The following is a 7929-nucleotide window of genomic DNA, read 5'->3' as shown; positions in this document are numbered from 1 at the left end:
TTAAGTTTCCATACCCTTCTCCCCCAGGCCGGTCTACTTCTGGGCACCCATATTGCCTTGATCTCGAAGTCGCTAACTACTAATCTGTGTTGGGATGTACATTCTTCGCCAGGGAGGGTTTTGGCATTTATAAGCCTCCCGCTTTGTCTAGTTCTGGCGAGGATGTAGTCGATTTGGCTAGAGTGTCTGCCGGATTGGTAGGTGACTAGGTGACAGGCAGGTTTCCTGAAGTTGGTATTGCAAACCATAAGATCGGTTGCATCACAGAACTCCAGCAGTCTGGTTCCCTCCTTGTTGCGGGAACCGAAGCCATAGCCTCCATGTATGCCATGGAAGCCTCCAGCATGACGTCCGACATGACCATTGAAGTCACCAGCCACAAAGAGAAGGTCTCTGTCTCTTGTCGACGAGGTAGTTTGAATATATACCGGATGGGCAGAAAGACCAGTTTTATGACACCCTGTTGCAGACTACCTCATTGACGAATGACAGGGACCTTCTCTTTGTGGCTGGTGATTTCAATGGACATGTTGGACAACATGCAGGAGCCTTCCATGGCCTACATGGCGGCTATGGCTTTGGTTCCCGCAATGAGGAGGGAACCAAACTGCTGGAGTTCTGTGATGCAAATGATCTTATGGTTTGCAATACTAACTTCAGGAAACCTACCTGTCACCTAGTCACCTAATGATCTGGTAGACACACTAGCCAAATTGACTACATTCTCACCAGAAAAAGGGAAAGAGGACTGCTTATAAATGCCAAAACCTTCCCAGGCGAAGAATGTACACCTTAACACAGATTACTAGTTAGCGACTTTGGGATCAGGGCTAAATGGATGCCCAGAAGTAGACCAGTTTGGAGGAGAAGGGTCTGGAAGCTTAAAGATCCTGCAAATGGACAGAGATTTAGAGACGTGTTACTCAAAGCCTTCGACAAAATAGAAAGGGATATAGCATCACTCAATGTGGAAGACAATTGGAGGTTTCTATGGGACAACCTGCTGAGGGCCACTGACCAGGTCTGTGGATGGTGCAAAGTCCCCTCTTGACCCAAAGTAACGTGGTGGTGGAACAATGTGGTTGACAGGGCTATTAGACAAAAGAAACATAACAACTACATCTATATGTATACATACATGCATATATGGATCTGTACCCATATATGCATGTATGTATACATATAGATGTAGGTATGTACATATATGTATGGATATATGCATATATATTTATATATTATTTATATATATATGTATATATATAATACAAAGAATATGTATGCATGTATACCCACATATATGTACATACTTACATCTACATGTGTATATAGATGCATATCAGGGTACAGGACATTAGAAAAATGAACTACAGACAACGGAACGAACACATAGGAAAACAGATAGCCACTTGGAATTTTTCCTGTGTCAGCTGCCTCTATTCTAACTAGTCGTTTCGAAGATAAGGCAGAACGTACTCTAGAATAGTCTCTTCCTGAGTAGTGGATCGACCCACTAAACAGGGGATTCCAAGGTGGCAAACACAAACCAAGACAGGAAAAAATGGACAGTAAAAACAACATTAAAAAGCCGTACGGCCAAACGCGAATCTGGTATTGAACGCAAATGATAGGACGAAGCTGGACGGAGAAAAAAACAGTTTGTCTCGCCTTCATAGTGGCAGGAGTGAAAAGAGAGAGTTGACCACAGGTCACACGTGAGCAGAGAGGATGGTAGACGGATATATATAAAGTGAAATATATATATATATAAGAGACACATGGCAAAATATAATTACTGATGTGCAAAAAGTCAGGATGGTCAGTTAGAATGCCTTTTTGATGATAGGTCAGCTCAGTCCAAACAAACCAGGGTTAAATAAAAATAACATGAAAATAGAAAGAAAATGTTAATTGAGTTTCAGATAATGTCTTTATACTCACTCGGACAAGAATCGTTTTATCAAATTTATTGCCATTCGCAGAAGACAAACCTTCCTTCTTCTTTCTTTCTTTCTTTCTTTCTTTCTTTCTTTGTGAACCCTTATTTATTAATAAAACGTTGTTGTTGTTGTTGTGGCTGCTACTCTTCTTCTTGCTTTGTTTAAAGACATATACAATGGGAGCTTTCATTATGGTACAATCTCTGACAGAAAAGGGATCATATTACTGCCTATCTTTTCTGTGTATTTGTATATTTACTTGTTTGAATATGAGAAGTACACATATGTTCATATTTGCTTTATGGCAGAAGATATATGATATATATATATATATGCACACACACACACACACACACAGACATACACATACATGCACACACTCACGTACACACATACATGCATATATATGTATATATATATACACACATATATATACACATACATGCATACATATATATATATATATATATATACATACATATATATATATATACATACATATATATATATACATACATACATATACATACATACATACATACATACATACATACAATACATACGCACATATATATGCATATATGTGGATATGTGCATGATTGTATGCATGTAGGTATACTCATTCATGCACTGGTTCAACTACATACACACACATACACTCACACATATACATACACATATGTATATGTATGTTCATCCATGCAGTTTAGTCAACACACACACACACATTCTGTTTCTTGTGTAGATGAAATATCTTAATCATTACATTGTGTCAGCTGCTTGTTAACATTGTACTTGTAAAGAAAGCCCACCTACCATTATATATTTCTATAAATTATTGATTGTTGTTTTTGTGTGTTAGCGTTTAGCAATGTAATTACAATCGATTTTTGCCTGAGTCTCTTCAATTAAAAAAAAAATGTCTAAGATAAAGACTATCGCAAGTGAGTATTTATTCAAGGAATAATATTTTCTAAAAGCTGACCCCCCCCCCATCACCACCACTACGCATTCATTCACAGCATCATTCATTTGTTACTATTATTAAACTGACCTCTGTTTTTCAGTGCATCATAATAGTTAGCAGCTTCTATGATCAAATAGACACAGCTTACGCAACATCACCAATATAGTTTGCTCTCATGTTCTTTTTATAATCAGGGGCCAGCAAAATTCTTATATCATTGACCCCCTTCATAGAATTAATAACTTATCCCCCTCCACTCCCGCCATCATGTAAATTTTTTAAATAAAATTAGTATCTTTACAGTTTGGCTGCCAAGTTGATTGAAAATTTTAAAATTTGGTCTCTTAGTGTAGTTTTCCAAGCTGAATCGCAGGAGATATTTCACTTTTTCCAGAAAACTTTTTAAAAAAAGTTATAGAGGTTTAAAGTTTGATCATTTTCACCCAATCAGAAAACAGGAATTGGAAGTTGTCATTTTGTGCATGACAGTATGAGTTGTCCCCTGTAAACAAATGGAATTCTGCTTTATGCACACCATATAACCCCCACCCCCATCACTTTTTTTATGTTGGGGAATTTTTAGAACATTCTTGTGAATTTGTATTCTACAACATGGGAATTCATGCGATTACCCAAAAATAAAACAAAAAATTGTTTTGGTGTGTGATTTAAGGCTTATTTGGCTGTTATTTTTAGCACATCTGATGGCCACCTCAATGAGTGGAAATATTTGTCAACACATGCTTTCTTGCAGACAAAAGAGTTCTCATGCTTGGTTTGTTAGTATGGAAACAGGCATGAATGTATCTGTGGCTTATGACTGGTTAAAATTACACCAAATTTTCAAACTTTAAAAGCTAATTAGCTCTTCATTAATGAATGTCAAAGCAGTGATTAGCATATAAAACCATATCATTACACCGAATATGAAATCAATTCGAGCAGGAATTGAAGAGATTGAAAATTGGCAGCAAAACAGCATTTGATTTACAAACAATAATTCCTTTCGTTTATTGTATCTTTACCACTTTTTAGTAGGAAATACTTACGGAAATTTAATGAACATACACTTAATGAAATTGATAAAGAACAATGAAAATTCAGTCATATTGATATAGTTGGAATATTTAAAGTGAAATATATGTTTGGTGAATACTAGTCTTTGCATCAAATATTTGGCTGAAAATTAGTGAGTACACTTGCTCATCTATTTTTGCTCAAAACCGTCTCAGATGTTTGTTGATTCCTTGGACAGCCATATAGACACTCCCTACACACTCCCTACACACACACACACACACGTCTCCACCAGGGTCGATATTGACCACTTTTATGACCCTTGTTATACATAGACTTGTTGTCTCAGAAACTTACTTTGATACAATGAATGAACGCAGCACCCTTACTGACATTAATAATAAAGTGAATGAATGAGGTACTCTTAGGAATATCTCTAATATATTGAATGAATGTGGTACTCTTGTCTCTTTTCTGGTACTTTTTCTGACATTGATAACATATGAAAAACGAATGAGGGGCAAAGCAAACCAAAGTCATCCACCCAGTTTTCATTCATTCATATTTTGTTGACATTTTACTAGAATAAAGTCAATACTGCCCTTCCGAAAAAGAAAAAGAGAAAAAAAAATCTTACATGACCACCATTTGTTTGATTTCTTCATTCATAAAAAAAGTCTGAAGTCACATGCCTGTATAAGAAAAAAGAAAAAAAACAAAAAAAAAAAAAGACCTGCCTTATTGACTGAATGAAATGATTCCATTAGATCTGGTTTTTTCATAACATGCAGAGGCAGGTCTGTTTCCTGTTCTCAAAGGCTTTTGTTATAAAAATAAAACAATAAAGTAATATTACTTCAAAGGTGTTTTATGAAAATAAATATTTCTTTTGTACTTTCCATCACTTTGAATGTTGTAGCCTTTATGTGGCCACTCGACCTGCAAGAAATAGCAGCCAAAATCATCCTCAAATTATATCTTAACTGTTTTAAATAAGAACAGGGACTCATTTAAAAATAATAATGAAATTATTGTATACGGTGCTCAGGTGAACTACAACTTGTCAAAAGTGCGTATAAAGCAGTAAGTGCATATATGCAGCAATGTACAAATGTCTGGAAAGTGAACAGTGTATGAGTCAGATACATGCTTGCGTGCGTATGGAGGGGGAGAAAATCAGGCGTGGTGTTGGCGAATCTCAAAAAGCATGGATGTTTTAAAGGATACAATGCTTCGACAGCCAACAACTGATGCTGGCAGTTTGTTCCATTCTTCAGCAACTCTTAGCGTGAAAAAGGGTTTCCGAAAGTCATGGGAGCTGTGCTGTTTTCTGACTTTGTAAACATGTCCACAGGTGTTAGACAGGTGGAGTCTGAAAAGGTGCTCAGAGTTATTGTTAGTAAGATGGTTAATAATTTTATGGGTGTCTGCCAAGTCAGTTGCCAGATGTCAGAGTTTCAATGTATCCATGCCCGGGGAAGCAAGGCGTTCAGAATATGGCAAATGCTTGACGGAGGGTATTCTCTTGGTTGCACATTGCTGAACGGTTTCCAGACGATTAATATCCTGAGCAAGATAGGGGTTCCAGACCGGAGACGCAAATTTCAGGTGAAGCTGCACCATAGCTATATAAAGCCTCAGATAGATAGCTGGAGAGTGGCTCACAAAGGACTTGGTAAGTGATGCCAAGACACCCTCAGCCTTCTTGGCAATTTTAGCAATGTGTTTTGTCCAACGCAAATAGCTGTCGACAATAATGCCCAGGTCATGTTCACAAGAAGACTTTTTGAGATTAGTGAGTAACACCATCATCAAGACAGAATTGAGAGAATAGTGAAAGCTGGTTCAGAAGAAGTGCCCACCACGTTTGAGAAGTAGGTATGTAACACCATCGAGACTAGGAGAGGCATAGTTACGTTTATTCTTAAGGTGGCGTTGTAGCATTGCTGGTGTAAATGTCATAGCAGTTATAGAGTCCTGTGTCAGAGGTGATGGAGATGGAACATTTTGATTTTCAACAGTAAAGATGCCTGCATAGCAACCAGCAATAATTTCTGCACATTCTTTGGGATTGTCAGTAATCTGGCCTGTGTGGGGATTGCAAAGGGGACCAACTGGAGAATGAGGTCTCTGCTTTGAATGTACATACTTCCAGAACACATTTAGATTATGAAGTTCTCTGTATACCCCTTAAAAAAAACACTGAATGGCCATGGTTGGAATGTCTTTCAGCATAGGTCTGCTTCAGGAAAAGAATGTCTTGGGATGAGTAACACCACCAACAACAACACCAACAACCATAACTAAAGCAGTACAGATTGGTTTCCAACAGATGTGATTCTTCTGGGAGTTCAATTATCCATTTTATCAAATTATGCAAACTGCTAATTGTGGATTAACTAAGATATTAGGCACAAACTAATATAGTTGGTACCTGCAGTTCTATTTTGATCTGCTCTACGAATTCCAGCAGCTCATTTCTAGTTCCTTAGATCTAATAATATCTTACCTGATGCTATATAGAAATTAATCTGTGTGTCTTAGAATAGTGCCAGCTAATAATAAATCTTCATGTGTATGGGTGAACAGTGAGAATCAAATGATGATAGACATAGTCATTCTCAGTATGTTCTGGCAAATTTGGACGTGAATGTGTTAATTGTTGTTGTATTTTAGCAACTTCATCTTTCAGATAAATGTGTGTTCATAACACACTCGATACATTGGAGTAAGAGGACCCTGGGACAGCAATACCAGTGTTTCTGGCCTTCTAGCTTTACTTTTCGGAGGTCTTTAGAGCTAATTTAATTTAGAAAAATTGATTAAGAACTTATTAGCGATAATAATGTCATTGATAAGTGCTCTGAAATATATGATTGTTCTCACAACTTTAATGAAAATAAAATAAAAACATTCTACCAAAGTATGAAAAAAAAAAGAAGCTATTAATGAAAATTTGATGACTTAAAACATTGTCCACAAATCAAAACAATCTTGTTGTCTTTCTCTTTATTCCTTTTTCCAGTTATCTGTTAGATAACTTTAGCAAATATAAACCAATGAATCCTAGCATTATATTCTCTCTCATTTTTGTGAAGGCAATTTGCTTGAAGTGAAAAGGAAACTAAATGAATAGACCATATCAGTTATTGTCAGTTCACACTAAGTTTATATTTGCTTTAGCCTCAGCCATTAATGCCAAGTTTAAAACAAAAATGCCTTCAGTTCATTGTATTAATTGTTTTAGACATGGCATGTCTGTTTGGATAGAAAAATTTAGAGTTTGTACAATAACTTCACTTTGCAAATGGATAATAAAGATAAAACTTGAAAGGGGAGTAAAACAGAACATTCCCAACACAAACCCTTTCTTTTTCTTCTTCTTTTTGAAGAAGTTGGGGTGTTTCACTCACAATTGAACCATCAGGGTTTCAATTCCTGCACTGGGCAGTATGTTGTGTTCCTGAGCAAACCATTTCATTTTACACTGCTCCAGTCCAGTCAGCTGTGAGTTCCAACAATAGCTGAGAAGTTCACTCTGTAACAGTCCAGTGTCCCTTCTAAGGGAAGAATTATAATCTCATTCACTTATACATTATAGAAACCAGGTTAATCTCTTGTCTTTATAGGTCCTGGAACTCATGACAGACCCAAGTCTAAGTCAGAACTTAGATTCAGTATTCTAAAAATATAAGTTTCCCTGGTTTAGATCAGTACAAAACCAGATCCTGAAAATAGCAACATGGGTTCGGTTCTGTTTCACACCTGAAGTTTCATTTTCTACTTCTCAAGAAGAATAATTCAATCCTTTGTTCTTTGCCTGTGTGGTTAAGAAGCCCACTTTGTAACCATATGGTTTTGGGTTCAGTCCCACTGTGTAGTACATTGGGCAAGTCCCCTCTACTATAGCACTGGACCAACCAATGCCTTGTGAGTGTATATGGTAGATGGAAACTGTATGGAAGCCTGTTGTGTATGCACACACACACACATATATATATATATATA

The sequence above is a fragment of the Octopus bimaculoides genome, chromosome 3 (genome assembly GCF_001194135.2).
Source record: "Octopus bimaculoides isolate UCB-OBI-ISO-001 chromosome 3, ASM119413v2, whole genome shotgun sequence".
Taxonomy (NCBI): Eukaryota; Metazoa; Mollusca; class Cephalopoda; order Octopoda; family Octopodidae; genus Octopus; species Octopus bimaculoides.
The sequence above is the reverse complement of the archived record's forward strand: the minus strand, read 5'-3'. Positions refer to the sequence as shown.